The following is an 18,846-nucleotide window of genomic DNA, read 5'->3' as shown; positions in this document are numbered from 1 at the left end:
AACTGGAAAACGTTTTTTATATAGGAGCGCGTATCTGAGCGGGGGGGAGGGGAAAGGGGGGAAAACACCGAAGGGCAAATATATCGATTCGATATATCGAAGATGGTGTTTTCGTTAACGTATGCGAGAACATTAACAAGCGTTCTACGACAGTAAAAAAAAAAAATTTTTTTCCTTCGCAAAACGAAAAAATATTTATGAATTCGTTAATATTTTAAGAAGATTTATTTCGTTTTGAGGGGAAGGGAGGGAGGGAGGGAGGGAGGGAGAGAGAAAGAGGGAAAAAAGAGAATCGATGTTAATGAGAAGATTGGAGTAATAATAAATGGTAGGAAGATAAAAGAAAGAATGAATGAATGAATGAATGAATTAATATTATAAACAACCGCAAAAAAAGTAAAAAAAAATCTTTCGCGTTGCCGCCATTTTTAATTTTGTACCTTTCGAAAAAAAAAAAAAACGGTTTTAATCTCCTTTCGAAAATTTATACACGCTTTCGATTCGATAATCGAAAATCGATTCGAGTTTTTTTTACTTTATGGTTTGTTTAAAAAAAAAATTTTTTTTCTTTTTTGTTCGACGATAAAGGATGAAAAAAAAAAAAAAAAAAAAAAATTATACGCACACGCTCACGCCTTATTCGTGTGAATTAACTATCGATCGCACGCACTCACGCACGCACGCACACATGAAATACGATTTTTTGTTGTTGTTGTTGTTGTTTGTCGAACGGTTAGAACGTAATTGAATTACGACAAAATAATTTTTTTTTTTTTTGCGAACGCATCACGGCGAAAGCGTTCGTTTAATTTTTTTTTAGTAAAAAAAAAAAAAAAAAAAAAAACAAAAACAAAGAACTTTCTTTTCGTCATCAGTTTTTTTTTTTGTTTAATGTACAGTCTGAGAATATATTTAATAATTTGTTTGTTTGTTTGTTTGTTTGTTTTGCATGAAAAACAAACTAGGGAACCGCGACAGGTTTTCCCCTCCTCCACCGTCGCCCCTCCCCTTCTTATTCATTCTCTTCGATTTTTTATTATCATTATCAAAATAGGTAACCGTTGACGACATCTTTTGTGCGTAATATAAAACTATAAGTGATTATTAGTTTCCGGGAATCGAATATTGGGTAGGTTGTTTGTAATAATTATGTTCGTGTTTGTTGTTGTTGTTGTTTTTTAAACGTAATTTTCTCGGTAGAGTTTGTTACAAACACGCCCATGTCGTTTTTTTTTTTTTTTTTTTTTTTTTTTGCCCTTCTTCGAAACTTGTTGTAGATTGTTGTAGGTTTTTTTTTTTTTTCTGTCTTTCTAATTTTAAATAATTTATTTATTAATTAATTATAATTTATTTATAAATTATTTTAAATTTTAAATGTTTGTTGTTGTTGTTGTTGTTGTTGTTGTTGTGCGTAAGAACGTACGTACGCACGAAAGTTCGTTGATCGATTATGCGATCGAAGCAAGTTGTGCGAACGGGAATTATTTATTTATTTCTACTCCCCAGGGTTTTGTTTTGATCGATTGATCGATCAATCGATCGATCGATATATTGATCGATTTGTTTTTAAATTTGAAAAAAAAAAAAAATTTACGGAAAAAAAAACTCAGCAGGTTGTTTTTACTCGCTCCGAGTTATAATTTCAACAAACTCTCGTATTATTATTATTATTATTATTACTGTTGTTGTTGTTGTTTAATAAATCAATTTTTTTGCGATCGTTATTTATTTATTTATTTTTTTTTTGCTAAAAAGAGTGATGATGATGATGATGATGAAGCGTTTATTTTTTTAAATGGAAAAAACAAGACGACGAACGATTGTTGTCGTTTGCTTTCTTCTTCGTACGCACGAGTAAAAAAAAAATAAAAATCGCGTGCAAACAACAAAACATTTCCGATTATTAGTCTTTTCGAAAACGAACAACAACAACAACGGCAATTAGAGAGACCTAATTAAGTTTTCTATCTCTCTCTCTCTCTCTCTCTCTCTCTCTCTCTCTCTCTCTCTCTCTCTCTCTCTCTCTCTCTCTTTCTCTATCTCTCTCTGCCTTGCAAATTCTCATTGAGAAGAGAAAGTTTTTTGTGTGTGTGTAAATTGGTGGTGATGAGTACGATAACCCGGGTTGTATATTATTATTATTATTATTATTATTATTATTATTATTATTATTATTATGAGAAGAGTTAAACGAGTGAAGACATGGAAAATTCGAGAGATTTTGTCGTTGATTGAAATACGTGAAAGTTCTCTTTAGGTAAAATAATAATAATAATAATAATTCGTCTAGTTTTTTTTTTTTTTTTTGTTTAACAAATTCGGTCATCGGTCTGGTTTTTGTTGTTAAGACATACAAAAACACCAACAACAACAACAATCTTTCGTCGTTTAATTTAAAAAAAGAAGTAATTATTATTATTAATATTTTTTGTTCTTTTTTTTCATTTCGATCGTTTTTTAATTATATTTGGTATTAACGCGAAGATTTTTAAATACTCGAATTCATTTCTATTTTTTCGAGATATCGAAATATATGATCGATGAATCGAAAATTCGATAATTAAAAATTATTTTATTTTTCCAACTCGGTTTTTCGTTTGAAAATGTCATCATTAATGTCGAAATTTAAATAATTTGCAAAAGGAAGGGGAAGGGGGAGCAAGGGGGGACAGGGTGAACGAACCAAATCTATTGAATGTTTTGTGTTTGAAAAATGTAAAGAGAGAGAGAGAGAGAGAGCGAGCGGGGGGGGGGGAATATGGTGCGTCGTTACAATGCGATTATTAAATGAATAAAGTTTTGGTTGTTGTAATTTAGTTGTCCGGTTGTTTTGTATACGAAATGAAAATCTCTTCTTTCCCCAAACGGAAATGATGTGATAATCCATTGAAATTTTTGATCCATTTAATAAATTCGTCATTGCAATGAGAGTCTAATAACGACGACGACGATAATGATGATAATAATAAAAGTCATAACGATGATGATGATGATCATGATGATGAATCACGTTACGCGTACTCAAAGAATAGAATTAAAGAGAGAGAGAGGGGGTGAAAGAAGAAGCAGACGATTTTGTGAAACACTCTGGCGAACGGTTGGGTATATATAAATCGTTAAGATGAAATAATAATAATAATAAAATTTGAAGAGTTTTTCTCCAATGTAGTAATTCCAAGCAAAGTTAATTGAAATTATTATTATTATTATTATTTTGTAAAAAATGTGTAATGATTGCACCTTAAAAATGTGAGTTTCTTATTTATGACTGCCACTCGTTAGAAAAAAAAAAAAAAATTTCGCAACTACGATATTATTAAGAAGAAGAAGAAATTACTTCCTTTTTTGGAAGAAAAAAAAAAACTTGCGTTTCTTTAAACGCCGCGTATTTAGTTCTTGCTAATTAGTTTAACGACCCGAAAATTTGCTTCAGGGTTTTCTCTCTCTCTCTCTCTCTCTCTCTCTAGCGGTAGGAAAACGTGTGGCGGGGGGGAGGTAGTTGTGGGAAAATGTAATGAAAACGACGATATTGAAATTGTAAATTTTTTTTTTTTTTTTTGCATGTTTCACGGTTGTCATCGGTCGCCATTTTTTTATTATTGAATCGAATTTTAAAAAAGTCAAAATTTTCCATTACGTAAATGACCACCGTGATCTCCATTGTTCTCGTCGTCGTCGAAATTTTTAGAATTTCTGTTAAGAGAGAGTGAGAGAGATTGATGGGGGGAAGAGAGGGAGAGAGAGAGAGAGCAATGGCTCCGTCGGGTAACCGACCGCGATTTTTTTTTTTTTTTTTTTTTAGAAAAAGTTTTTCTCTACCTCCAAAATATTTTCGAGTAATGAACTCATCGTACGAAAAAATGATGATGAATCGGATTCTAATTAATGACGTCACACACACACTCGCAGTCGAAAAAAAAAAAAATTTTCCTTTAAATCGATCGATTTAATTAGATCATGTGCAAAAAACCGAACAAACGAAACAAACAAACAAACGGGAATAGAGTTTGTTAACCGCACAAATTTTATATATATTGCTACCGTAGAGGATGGAATATAAGGGGGGTAGGGGAGGGGTAAGGGGGAGAGAGGGGGAGTAAATGAAAAATAAAAATATGTATCGAAGACAATCGAATTATCGTAGTATCGATTACTCGATATGATTAATAGGATGTGTTTGTTTTTAGTCATTTCATTCATTGTTTTCGTTTTTTTTTTTTTTTTTTTTTAAATGAATGAATGAATGAGAATGAATGAGTGAATGAATATTGTTTTTCCCTATCGCAATTTATTTTAAAATTTTTTTTACATTTGCTGGACGTTTTGTTCGTTTGTTTGGTTGTTTGGTTGTTTGTTTGTTTGTTTGTGAGATATAAAAAGGTAAAAAGATGAAGGGAAGATAGGGAATACTACGAAAATGGAAAAATCTTTGGGTTCCGGTTCGAGTCGAACGATTAATTAATTAATTAATTAATTGTAATCGTTTGTCCGAATAAGATTAATAAGGAGAGAGTGAGAGAGAGAGAAAAAAAAAGAAAGAGAGAGAGAGAAAACCTTGGAGGGAAAGGGGAGGGGGGAAACGTGGTTGGCGCCTCGACTTTGTGGGTTTTTGACCTAATAAGCGGACGTCGTTTCGATTGGGCTTTAAAGGTACGACGATGGAGTTGTGTGTCCGTCATTATCATTATTATTATTTCTCCCTTTCTCCCTACCTACCTGTCTACCTGCGTACCTGCCTGTCTACCTACCTCTTTTCCTCCCTTTCATTAAATTCCGGGTTTAAATTATTAAATTTAGAAAATAATACGGTTAAAGTTTGTTGAACTTCTTTTTTTTTTTGTACATTCACAAAATATAATATAATGGGATGGACAAAGTTTATAATTATCATTATGATTTTTATTTTTCTCATTCGATTGTTTTTGTTATTATTTTTGGATTCGAAGTTGCCAACTTGATAAAAAAAAAAAAATTTATATATATATATAAATATTTTTCGTTTTTCGTGCCAAAAAAATTTCGTCAACTGTGTGTGAGACTCCCGATGAAAGTAATATCGCGACAAATTTATTATTTTTGAATGATTTTAATGTCAAAATTCCTCCCCTTTCCCCTTCCCCTCCCCGAGGTGACGTGTTGACCCCCCCTTTTTTCTCCCCCCCTTTAGGGTTCACTCGTGCGTTTGACAAAAATACGAAGGTTTTGTTGTCGAAATCACATCATTATTATTTCCTTCCGATTTTCCGACGGATTCATGGATTTGTCCAGAAGTTTTGTTTCGATTTCGAGACGAGTGACGTCATAGTTTTTCCAGATTTTCCAAGTAGTAGTTTAAAGCGCAACGAGATGGAAACGTTTGAATTTTTACAAGTTTTTAAATTTAAATTTAATTTAATTTGAGTTTTTTTTTTTTTTTTGTTTTTTTAATGCGATGGAACGGCTGGAAGGATTTTGGAAAAGTTTAGGTTTTTTTCTTTTTTTACGCGCAATAAACTTTTTGAATTAATTTTTTTTTCTCTCCAGCTGCAGAGAGTCGCAAAAAAAAAAAAAAAAATTGAATAATTCAATCCGTGATTTTTTTTATTTTTTTTTATTTTCCGTCTTCCGATTCGTTGAATATTGTTCGTAATAAAAATGTCTGCCGATTTTGAATTTCTAGAATGTTCTTTTTTTCTTTTTTTAACTTTTTGACTTTTCTCTCTCTCTCTCTCTTTCTTTCTCTCTCTCTCTTTTTCTCTCTCTCTCTCTCTCTCCCTTTTCTCTCTCTCTCTTTTTCTCTCTCTCTTTCTCTCAATCTCTCTCTCTCTCTTTTTAAAAACGAAAAAAAAGCAAGTTAATATTCAATAATGAATAGAAAAGTAATTTTCCTTTTTGTGTTATTGTGTTGACATTCGACCTTTGAACTTTCTTTGCCCTAAAAAATTAACAAAAAAATTTTTTTTTCCCTTTGTAATGAGTATATATAATGTATAATGTGCAGTAATAATAATAATAAGGGAAGAGGAGAGCAGGGGGAGCGGCATGCTTAAAACGAAAAAAAATAATTAGAGAAAGAGGAGTGGGGAGAGAGAGAGGGAGGAAAGGAGAGGAGGATAACAAAAGCGAGGAAGTAAATTTCCGATTTTAATTCATTTTCGTGTTGCTTTTTTTTGTGTGGATAATTTATCAGGCTTAATATCTAATGCCACGATTTCTTTTTTTTTTTTTTTAATGATTACTCTTTCACCTCCTCCCGTTATTTTTTTACTTTTTCTTTTTTTTTTAGTAGTAGTGCTCGTAATTAGGTTTATTCGTTAGAATTTAATCCATCGGAGTACGTTGATTGTTGACTTTCTATTTTATGAGTTGTCGCGTATACGGGAGAGAAAAGCAGCAACAGCTGCAGCAAAAGCCGACAGCAAAAAGAAAGAAAGAAAGAAATTAAAAATGCGTATCTTGTTAACGCCGGTCGTAAATCGTCGTAATTCGTTCGTGGGTGTTGGGTGGATTTTCATCATTACCATCATCATTACCACTTTTCTCACCAATTTAAATGTTATTATTTCATTTTAAAATTTTTTATCGTCTGCTACCGAGATTTCGTAACGTTAAAGAGAGAGAGAGAGAGAGAGAGAGAGAGAGAGAGAGACTGGGAGAAATAGAAAGAGATATATGAATGAAAGAGAAAGGAGTAAAAAAAGAAATAATGAATGAGCGTCATTTTTTATTATTATTATTATCGTTATTACGTCACGAAAATCGTGTGACGTAATTTGGAAGAAAAAAAAAATTAATGCGATTATTAAGTGGCAGGAGAAGAAGAAAAGAAAAGAAAGAAAAATTTGAAAAAGGGGAAGGATATAAGAAAAAAAAATGTCGTCGTCGTTGTCGTGGCAATAAGTAATTTTTTTTTCCTTTTTTCCTTTGTTTTTGTTTTTGTCTCTGTTCGACGGGTTTTTCTGGAACGCTGGAGTTAAATGAAAAATTTAAAATCGTTCAATGATTTCCGCCCCATCGGATTTTTACGTTACGTGATAAATTAATACGTTTCCGTTGGTTGTTGGTTGTTGTTATTTTTTTGCGAGTTTGTTACTTCGTGCGTGTGTATTCGTGTGCGCGTGAAACGGTTTGTTTTGTTTTCTCTCGCTTCGATACTATTTAAATCGAAATTTGCCTCGCAGAAGCGAATTTTCCAGAGCGTGTAAAATGTGTGTGCGTGCGTGCGTGTGTATCAGGAGGAGCAGGGTACGTTGACTTCTCCCGTGTGTGTATGTGTGTGTGTGTGCGCGCACTCGCGTTCAAAGTTCGATTGACGTATCGCATAGTTTGTGACATTTAAATTTTTAATTTGATGCTAGTAGTAGTTCACGTTTGATTCGGTGACCTCTTCTCTCTCTCTCTCTCTTTCCTGCTTTGGGAATAATTATTGACGTCAAATGTTTTAGTTTGAATTTCGACGGAAATTCGGATTCGCATTCTTTTTATTATTATTATTATTATTATTATTAATATCATTGCCGTGAAAATTCAATTTTGGAGTTTTGTCATTCTCGTGGAAAAAAAAAAAAAATTTCAAACATTCCGTCGTCATGCAAAACAAACGACAATGCGAGTCAGTTTTTTTTTTTCTCTCTCTCTCTTTCTCTCTCTTGGTGTATTGAACAACGACGTTCGTTTGTAAAAAAAAAGAAAGAGAGAGAGAGAGAGAGAGAGAGAGAGAGAGAAAGAAAGAAAGAAAGATCAAAGGGCGCCCTAGGCCAACATCTTAATTAATGTGTATAATTTTGTTAAGCTATGCGAGAGATGATTGCGTCACTTCACACGATCCGTAAGGAGATTATTGAAGATGCCATGTGAGATTTTATATATAAAAAGGATAGAAGAATGCGTGCCCGCATGTGCGTGCGTGTGTGCGTGAGTGCGAGGTAATTGTTTTTCATCGTGTGCGAGTCGGTAATCAAAATTATTATTATTATTATTATTATTTTATGACTCTCTATGACAAGTTGTCGAGTTTTTTTCGAATTGCGTCAAAGTTTTTCAAAGAGTTTACTACGGACGGGGATCGTTGGCCTCTCCCATTAATATTTATTAAAATTACACCGATAATGAAATTTCTCTCGAGATTTCAAAATTTTAAACTTTTAAGTAAATTATTCCGTTTCGGGAGTTTGTGTTTACACCATCAAGACGAAGATTCTCGTCTTTCCCACCACCCCTCCCCCTCCCCATCTCCACCCGCCTACACCTCTCCCGTTAATTTAAAAAAAAAAAAAAAGAAATGATGGTCATTTTTTCTACAACCACGCCTTTAAAACCTCGTAATGAATTTTACCGATTCGTTAAAAGATTCGCGGGAGAGTAAAAAAAAAATTATAATGAAATCATTTTCCACGAGGGATGAGGGATGAGGGGGGAGACCGATGACGTAGACGGTTCATTCGCGTTCGTCTGGTAAAACGTGTTGATTTAACGGAGGAAGAGGGGGAATGCGGGGGGAAAGCGAGAAAAGTTCAAATAAAAGTTAATTGAAATAATTGAAACATTTGCTGGAAGAGTGAGTGAGAGGGGGAGAGGGGGGAGTGAAAGAGAGAGAGGGAGAGAAAGAGAGAGAGAGAGCAAGCAAAGCGACCAAAAAGAAAAAAAATTAAAATAATAATAATAATAAAAAAAACAATTTACAAAGAAATCGGGCCAAGCCTTTTTTAGTTTAACGTTTTTAACCGGTTTTCTCTCTCTCTCTCTCTAATATTTAATATAAACCTTGAAAATTTTTCTCTCTCTTTCTCTTTCTCTCTCTCTAACCGGTAATATTTCTTCTATCTCTCTCTTTATTTTTTTTTTTGTATAATTGGTTTAATTATTGCTTGTGTTAAACGACCTTCGCGTTTTTTTCTCTCTTGCGATTTCTTGCTTGCTTGCTTGCTCCGTTCATTTTTCTCGCGAAAATTTAAAATAAACGCATATCAAGTCCGACGCCATTTTGTAAAAAAAAATAATAATCGCCATTAATAAATTTTTTTTTTTTATTACTCTGTGAAATCTCGATGCGTTTAATTTGTCACCTGCGAAATGAAAAAAAATTTGTCGCTCTCTTTGTTTGTTTGTTTGTTGCGAGAATCGAATAATGTTGATCTCGTTTGTTTGTCGTTTGTCGTCGGTGTTTTGTCATCGTTTCGAACGTTTGTCGAAACCGTAAATTTTTTTTTTTTTTTTTTTTTTTTTTTTATAAGGAGCTTTATTACGGTAAAGCTTTGATTGATACGACTCGTGCGTGGTGCGTGTGTGGCTTCGAAACGATTGCGTAATCACCTGAAAATTTTTTTTTTTTTTTTGGCACGAAAACGACGGCGAAATAATTTTTAAAAAAACGAAAAAATTTTAACGGGGAACTAGAAATTGAAAACAACACACACCTCTTCTAAAACTTTTTATTACGTCCTAATTAATTTTGACGAAGGAAAAAATTTAAAAAAAAAAAAAAAAAATAGAGCAACGAATTATTATTATTATTATTATTATTGTTATAGAAAATGATCGAGTTAATGTGGCACGAATAATATTCGAATTCGTTCGACCGTGTGAAAAATTCGTGGTCGCATCCTGTGTCGTCATCACCACCACCTGTTTGTGTCGTACCCGGGTACGAAATTATTTGTTTTCGTTTCGTGTCGTCACATGGATCCCACCAATAATGTCCTTGAAAAATGAAATACTTTTTATATTCGTTGATTATTACTCAGCTATTGTGTGTAGGGAGACAGACAGAGAGAGAGGGAGAGAGAGAGAGACGGAGAGTGTTCGCGTGTGTGTGTGAGAAAGAGAGACAGGGAGAGTGTGGTCATAATCGTTGATTTTTTTTTTCTCTTTTTATTTTTATAACCTTGCAAATTTATATGTATAAGCCTACCGTATTTGACGCGATCGAAAAATGTCTCGAGGGGGAAAGAAAGAGGGGCGAGGGGAGGAGACGTGTAAAGATTGTAATTCGATTCCTTTTCCACGGTGTGAAATCTTATTCCACGTGGTGTAAATCATGAAAAAATGTTTAAATATGGCCGAGAGAGGTGTATTGAATGATGATGGAAGGCGTTAAAATTACGTTTTTAATAAGAAGTGAGAAAGAAGAGGAGGGGAGGAAAGAGACAGATAGAGAGAAGGGGAAAGAGAAAATGGAAAAATGGAAAAATTGTTAGGTAGGCGGTTTTTTTTTCGTTGTAGGTTTCTCGATATTCCAATTTTCGTTGTCCAAAATTATATGTATACGATGTCGTCGATAAGGATATTTGACGTTTGATTAACTCTCAGTTCTGGAGAAAAGAGTGAGAGAGAGAGAGAGAGAGATAGCGAAAGAGAGAGAAAGAAACGGAATGATAATGATGAATGAAACATGCGTGAGAAGTTTTTCCTCTTTTATAACTAGATGTCTATTTATGGAATTTTGCACTATTATTATTATTATTCGCGTAAGAAATTATTTAGAATATTGTCTTCTTCCACGTATTTTTTGTTTGTTCTTTTTTTACTTTCTTTTTTTTGTGTTTGTTTGTTTGTGTGTGTTTGTCAGAACGGCGTTGACAAGTTTGAGATCTTTTTTTTTTTTTTTTTTTTTTTTCTCCATTCTCGGTTTCGAGGTCAAAATTTCCTTTTTGTTTGCGAAATATGGAGAAACTTATTTACTTCCGGTCAAATTTTTATTATTACTATTTTGTTTTTTCCGTGCACGCAAAACAACAACAACAACAACGACAAATAATAATAAGAGAACGAATCGTAGGATTTTAAAGTTTTACAATTTCCGGGTAAATAGCAACGTCGTGGTTTTAAAAAAAAAAGTTGGTTGTTGCCACGAAAGAAAGTGTAATTTTTCGTAGTATAAAATTTATAAGGATTAGGCTTTTGTGTTTGTTGGATTTCGAAAGGGATTGCTGACTACAATTTGTCTATTGTTTGTTTGTTCATTCGTTTGTTCGGCATTCGTTTTGTTAAGAGCAATTATTGGTAATTTTAAAAATAAAAAAAAAAATTTTGTCCGAATGAGGAAATTTCAAATAGCTTCCCCTCTTTTCTTCCTCCTCCCTCCCCTTTTGATTTTCACTTCGTCGCAGGTTCGAGAATTTTCTTGCCTTTTTGCGCATGTCAAGTCGAGTCGGTGGTTAATTAAAAAATTTAACGCAATATGGCGGAACAACCCGCATTACGATCCTCGTCGTCGTCGTCGTCGTCGTCCTACGCGTTCTTCTTCTTATCACACCCGAACGCTTTTTGGTTGTTCTGTCGGTTCGTTGGTTGGTTGTTTTTCTTTTGCTCTTAATAGGATAATTGAATCCTTTAAAACATTATTATGTTTTCCTCGTTTCTTTAAAGTTTTCCTTCTCTCTCTCTCTCTCTCTCACTCTCTTTCTCTTTCTCTCTCTCTGTGTGTGTGTGTGCGAGGATGCCTTCATCATTGAGTAATTCTTACAACCAAGAATCTCGAATCGTAAAAACGTTTATTATTATTATTATTATTATTATTATTATTATTATTACTTATTAATGTTTAATTAATGCAAAAAAAAAATGTTTAAAATATTGCCTGTTTGTTTTCTCGTTTGTTCGTTTGATATTTATCGATTGTCGTCCGTTAACGGCGGGTTCAGGTTTTTTATTACACGCGAGAAAGTAGGAATTTTAGTGGGGGGGGGGAGAGAGAGAGAGAGAGAAAAAGAAATAATAATGATGATAACAATATAGTATAATAATTATTATTTCCTCAATTTTATGCACGTTTGATTAATTTGAAATTATTGCCGCAACGTAATGACAAAATAATAATAATAATAACAACAACAACAATAACAATTAAAGAGGAAAAAGAAAGAAAGAGAAAAAGACGTCGTTGCGCATGTGTCAGTTCATTAAATGAAATCTCAAATGTAATATATTTTCGTGATAAGATATCAGTGTGAATGAAATAAGAGTGATAGAAAGAGAGAGACAGAGAGAGAGAGAGAGAAAAAGAGAAAGAGAGAGACAGAGAGAGAGAGAGAGAGAAAAAGAGAAAGAGAGAAAAACAAACGTTTTTACCGTTTTTCAAGGATAATTGAATTTTTTTTTTCTCTTGTTTTTTTTTTTTTTTTTTTTTGTAGTGTGAAATAATTGTGATAAAATTTCTTAGGCGCGTAATTATTATTATTATTATTATTATTATTATTATTATTTTCTTTCGAGAAACGTTTAATGGTTGTGATATAACAACGATACGGGAGAAAACGTCGTGGAAATAGAATAATGAATTTTTTTTTTTAAATCGTGATAATTAATGTGCGACGAGAATGAATTTCCTTCTTTTCATCTCACGTGTAAACGTGTGTACGTATAAACATTAGAAGAAAAGAACAAAGGGTGAGTTTTACTTTTTTTTTTTGAATTTTTTTTGCGTAATGTAACGAAAATAATAATAATAATATTTTAGGTTTTCTCTCTCTCTCTCTCTCTCTCTCTCTCTCTCTTTTCGCCTTCTTCCTTGTTTCAAAATAAATCGTTTACGATGATCGAATTTTTTTTTAGGTAAAAACGATTTTCGGCCATGCGTCGAATGGCGAACCGCAAATTTCTTTTCGATTTTTTTTTGTTTTTGTTTTTCTCGATCGCTTACGTTATTATTATTATTGTTGTCGTTGTCGTTGTTGTTGTTGTTGTTTTTGTCTTTTCATTTCCTTTTTTCATTTCGTTATTTCCGTTATCCTCGTCTCGTGTCTTCTTCTCTCCTCTGTTTAATTTTATCGTTCCCGCATAATTTTTCGTCTCGTTTAATTATTTATCATCATTATTATTAATATTAATATTATTATTATTAATATTAATATTAATATTATTATTATTATTATTATTATTATTATTATTATTTAATAATTACTTCATTCGTCGTAATCATTTTATGTGATTTTCATATCGCGGATAAAATTTTCCGGGTTATAAAAAAAAGAAAAATTTTTTTTTTCCTTTTTTTTTTGAATAATATTAATAAATTAATTAAGAAGAAATGTTTATTATTATTATCATCATCATCATCATCATCATCATCATCATCATCACGATAATTATATTTTTATTAAAAAGGAGTAGCGTGCGAGATATTTAATTTTATTTATTTATTTATTTTTAAAAAAATATCTTGTATGTGTGCTGCGACGATTGCGTACGACGAAAACACTTCCTGTTAATTTTATTATTATTATTATTATTATTATTATTATTATTATTATTATTATTATTATTATTAATCATTATTTACATAAGAAAAATTTGATTTGATGTAAAAAAAAAAAAAAAAAAAAAATTGTCGTCGTTAATTTTGTTTAGAGAGAAATCATCATCGTACACTTTGAGTAGAAATTGGACGTGGCAGAAGATGAATTTTTTTTATTTAAAAAAAAAAAAAATCGAAAGTGCGGAAATGATTGCTTGAGTGACAGGTGGGAGAAGGGGGAGGAGACATATTCACGATTAAAATCGTGTGAATGTTTTTTTTATAAAAAGAAAGGAAAAACGGTCGTCGTCCATGTTTGTTTGTTTGTTACCTTCCCCTCTTCCTTCCCCTTCCCCCTCCCCTCCCCTCCTCGTCCTATTTCGAACGAGCTTTTTTTTTCTTTTTCCACGTTTGATAAAATAATATCATCATCATCATCATCATCATCATCATCATCATCATCATCATCATCATCATCATCATCATTATTATTATTATTATTATTATTCTCGATGCGAATATTTTTTTTGTGTCGTCACGTCGATATCATCACACGCGATGCAGGTTTTTTATGTATAGATTGTTATTATTATTATTATTATTACAACATTTTTTGTTCTTGCCGTGAGCGCCATCTTTGATATCAGTCGGATATCACAATGTGTGCGATTCCGGTTGTTGTTTTCTTACCTTTTATGTTTGCTTTGGTTTTTTTACTTTTTTTTTACTTTTTTATAAAGTTGTTTGTAGATAAAGTTAAAATAATTTTCAATATGGCGTCGAAGTTGATTACTTTTATTATCGTTGTTATTATTACTTTTTTGCGACTCTTGTTTTTCTAAATATCGAACGGAAATGTTTGTTTGTTCAGATCGGAGGGAAATTTTTTTTTTTTTCTATTCATTTCCGGTTGGTTTTGTTATTGCGGGATTTAAAATGGCGTCGTTGTGTTATTCGGTCAAACAAAAAAAAAATTATTTATTAATTTTAATAAGTCGAACCGGTCAAGGTGATAGAGAGGGGGAGAGAGTGGGGGGTCGATCACATCCTTCCTTTACACGATTTCCTCATTTCCTTGTCTGTTTGTTTGTATATTTTTTGCGTTTGTCGCGTACGCGCGCGTGTGAAATGCGGGTGATTTTTTTTTTTTCAATGTCTTCCCGAGAATTTTTTCATTTTTCTTTGTCGAAATGAAGAAGAAGAAGGGGAAAAAAATAAAATTTTAATTCATTTTATTTTTCCGCCATCATAGCTTCATCGTTTCCGCCTCCTCCCTCCCCACGCCTCCCCTCGTAATTATTTATATTAAAATTATTTAAATTTTTTTTTTTTTTTGTTTTGTTTTAGGTAAGTCGCTTCAGTTTCCGCTTTTTAAACTTCGAAAAATTTTGTTTTATTATTATTATTATTATTATCAACCTTGATTTTGAAATTATAATTCCAAGGATTGAATTTAAAAATGATAATAATAATAATAATAATAATAATGAGAAGAAGAAGAAGGAGAGGGGGAGAAAAGAAAAGAAGAGAATAAAAGTTTCTAGAAATTTCGTTTGGAAAATTCGTAATTCGGACGTCTTTCCTTTTTCCCGAAAGGTAACACAAAAAAATTTTTTTTTACATTTTTTTTTTTTAAATTTTTTGTGGTTGTTGTTTATTTGTTTGTTTGTTTGTTTCAATTTTTTTTATCGATTGCTCGTTTGTTTTTGTGTATTTTTTCAAAATTTATTCATCTACGGGTTTCTTTAAAATTGCCAAAAAAAAAAGAAAAAGTGAAAATTAGTCGTTACGTAACTTAATGACGCGGTTGTAAAAAAAATTTTTTAAACTAATCTTTTAATTTTCGTGACGTTAAATGTAAGACTAAATTTCCTATTTTCTCTCTCTCTCTCTCTCTCTCTCTCTCTCTCTCTCTCTCTGCCTCTGTCTCTCTTTCCTTACATTTCGGTATTATTATTATTATTATTATTATTATTATTAAATTTTTATCACCGTAGCGAAATGATAAGCTTAAAAAAAATTTAATATGGCGTTCCTGTTTGTTTGCAAAAACGATGATGACTCAGATCGATATTAAAATACCTTGTTCTCTCTCTCTCTCTCTCTCTCTCTCTCTCTCTCTCTCTCTCTCTCTCTCTCTCTCTCGCAAACCTAAACTTAATTGATTGATTTTTTTTTTTTTTTTTTGCGAATTCTGGGATAAGAGAGAGAGAGAGAGAGAGAGAGAGAGAGAGAAAGGAGAGAAAGGAATGAGAAAAAGTAAACTTGCGGTTTCTTCGTAATTATTTACGTGTCGTCGTTCATTTTGTTTGTGTATTTTCGTACCGATGATTAGATTTTAAAGTTTTTGTCCTTTCTCTCTTTCTCTTTGTCTCTCTTTCTCTCTCGAGAGAGCTTAAGCTTAGCCGAAAAAAAGTTAAATATTATAATAAAAGACGCCATTTTGAAAAACGCGGAAGAAATTTGACTTGGAAATGCGACGGAAAAAAAAAACTTGTCGTTTTAAATCAAATGATATATGTTTTACGTAAACGAACAAAAAAAAAAAAACAAGTTTCCGGTCGCGGAAAATTTTTTTTTTGCAGACTTCCGGTTTTTCGTCCACCACGTGCGAAAATTTTATGGGGGAAAAAAACAAAATTATTTCTTTTGAAATCGTATATAAATTACGTGTACGATACGTACGTCATTTCCTCCTCCTCCCCTCCCTTCCGTCCAAATTTTTGTTTCTCATGAGTCTTTTCGAACTTCCGGTTAAAAAAAACGGAATTTTGGTTTCACGCTTAACCGAAAAAAATTTTTTTTTATCATCGATTATTTCGTGTTGTGTTTGTATATCGCCGTCGAAAGCGTGGGATACGGAAATGAGGAAGATAAGAAAGAAGAAGAAGAAGAAGGCGGTGAGTTTTAAAGAATTCGTCCTTAAAATATTAGTTTTATCGGGGAGAAAAGTATTTATTTAGTTACGGCCCTGGCATATTTTTTTTTTTTTTCTCGTTATTTATTTCGTGTTTTTTCTTAAATGGCAACCTCGTATAGTCGGAAAAACTTTTTTTTTTTTTTTTTATATGGAAATGGATGGATGGACCGACGGGAAATTTGGAAAATTGGAAAATTTTTTTTAGAAAAGTAAACGACCTCCTCGAAGTTTTGAATGAGTTTGAATTTGTTTTGTTTTTCCATTTTTATTTTTTTATTGAAGTTCATTTCGAGGTAAATAAAAGTTGAATTACTTTTTTCGAGAAAAAAAAATTCTTGACTATACATATATACGTAATTTGTGTCGATGAATTAAATGAGAATGGGAAAATCAAAATGGAGGGATAGAAAGAGAGAGATAGATAGATAGAGAGAGATAGAGATAGATAGATAGAAAAAAGAATATGACACAAATGAAAGCGCACACATGTCGTGTAAATGAGGGTAGATAACTTATCTATTTCAAATATAATAATGAGAAAGAGGGCTATTAATTTTCCCCTTCCTCTCCTCTCCCTCCCGGTACACTCCCGCAGGAAAAAATTCAACACGTACGAATTTCTTTCTACAGGATGGTTTACGGAAAAAAAAAAAAAATGTTTCGTCATCAATCAATGGCTCTCTCTCTCTCTCTCTCTCTCTCTCTCTCTCTCTCTCCACCACACAATGACTGTGAAAACAAAGAAATAAAAATGGCGAACGAATGCGTTTCGATATATATATATCGTAATTAAACGAATATAATAACGCCAACTAAAGAGCGATAAAGTTGTTGTTGTTGTTGTTGTTTATGATTTGTAAAGCCTAAGTAAATAAAAAAGAAAAAAACGAGTCTCTCTCTCTCTCTGCCAGGTATAATAACGACAATAATAATAATAATGCCCGTGTAAAAGTCGCATAAGGTATTCGAGTTCACGAGTTGGAAGAGAAAAAAACAAAGGAGAGGGAGAGAGAGAGGGAGAAAGTGTGTGCGTGTGTGTGTGTGTGTGAGAGAAAGAGGAATTCGTCGAAAAAAAAAAGAACGTAAAAAGCTCTCTTTTTGTTTGTTTGTTTGTTTGTTTGTTTGCGTGGTATTCGATTCGAGTACGAAATCAAAATGGCGGGAAGGAATTTGAGTTTTTCGTAAAACGTATTTGAAATTATTTCGAATTCGAAGCAGAGTAATAAAGAAAGAAAAAAGTCAAACGGAAAAAAAACAAACCCTTTGTTCTTGTTTGTCGTTTGTTTTTTAACCCATCGTTCGATAGTCATATCCGGTACAAGGTAACACATCCGGCGTCAAAGAGTAAAACAAAACAATAAGAAAGAAGGAAAAGGAGCGAGAGTTTTTTTTTTTTTTTTTAAATTTAGAATCGCAGCTGCAAACGATAAGTCGAACCGTTTTTTTTCCTATTATCACCTCTGTTTCTTTCTCTCTCTCTCCTTCACCCCCCTCCCCCCGAAAAAAAAACAAGAAAAGGAGGAGAAAAAATTATTCCGGTTAAGCACCCTGTACATGGGAGATATACGTATACGTACGTACGTACGCACAGGCAGGCAGGAAAGTGACAAACTAGTTTCAGCCATGTTTGTTGACATAACTTAGATTAGGCGTTATCGCTCTCCAAACAATTGTTTTTTCTTTATTGAGCCATTTAATGTTTGGCGTCTACTCGAACCTGGTTGTTTTCTACAAAGTTTCGTATCGAACGTTTGTTCCTGTGTTTGCCGGGATTCAATTTTTTTTTTTTTTTTTTTTTCTCCCTCTTCTCATTCTCTCTCTCTTCGGTGTCGAATCGAGAGTTGTTGGAAAGAAGACGGTGGTTGTTGTTATAAATAATAATAATAATTTTGTTCATTTTTGTGTTTTTTCTTTTTTGTTCGTGTTCGTGTTTGTGTTTGTTGTTGTTGTTGTTGTTGTCGTGTCTTCGTTTTACAGTTTTATGCTTTTTTTTTTTTTTTTTTAAACGAAAATGAGTGGGAAAAAAATGACTTTGCTCGTGAGTATTGCATCAGGTACTGGTTATTATTATTCTTATCAGTATCTGGGTAAAACTCATGAGCCGGGTTAAATCAACAGAAAAAAAAAAAACTGGAGAGCGAAACTGGAGAAATTTGTTTTCTTTGTTTTTCATTCTCTACCCCCCCCAAAAAAATATTTTTTTACCACCGCCTTGTATTTTTTTTTTTTTTTGAATTAAATTATATACGAAATTTTTTTTCTCTTTTTTTTTCTCATCCATTTATGAATTTCGGAATAATAATAATAGTGTTGACGTCACTGGATAAAAGTAAAATTTTCTTTTTCTCTTTCCCCCCTTCCACTCCCGTTTCCCCCGTCATTGACGTCAAGCGAACGAGGAAAAAAAAAAAAAAAAATTTCAATTGATAATGTTTGTCGAGATTAGGTTTTTTATATACAAAGCTGTGGGAAAATGTGTACGTACGTATCGTTTCCGGTAGAAGCCATTTTGATATTTTTTTTTTTTATACGTAGTAATTTATTTAAATGGGTTTAAGTCAGGAAGAGGTGAAAGTAGTCGAGGAATCGATATATCGTTCGATTTCCCGATGGTTTGTTTGTCTGTTTGTTTTGTTACGTTTGGCTGTTGTTCGATATGGTTGGTTTTTTCCCGGAGTTTTATTCTGGTTTCTTTTGTTTTCTACGTCGTGCG

At 32.5% G+C, this 18,846-nt stretch overlaps 1 non-coding gene across 1 annotated transcript; it reads left to right on the top strand.

Moving 5' to 3' along the window:
- Window positions 1-18,158: 18,158 nt before the first annotated feature.
- Window positions 18,159-18,243, top strand: Phum_PHUM596870. The gene has a single exon (XR_009833558.1). It is a non-coding gene; the product is annotated as a microRNA, putative (microRNA).
- Window positions 18,244-18,846: the final 603 nt, after the last annotated feature.

This window comes from Pediculus humanus, genomic scaffold, assembly GCF_000006295.1.
Source record: "Pediculus humanus corporis 1103172108315 genomic scaffold, whole genome shotgun sequence".
Classification (NCBI taxonomy): Eukaryota; Metazoa; Arthropoda; class Insecta; order Psocodea; family Pediculidae; genus Pediculus; species Pediculus humanus.
The sequence above is the reverse complement of the archived record's forward strand: the minus strand, read 5'-3'. Positions and strand labels throughout refer to the sequence as shown.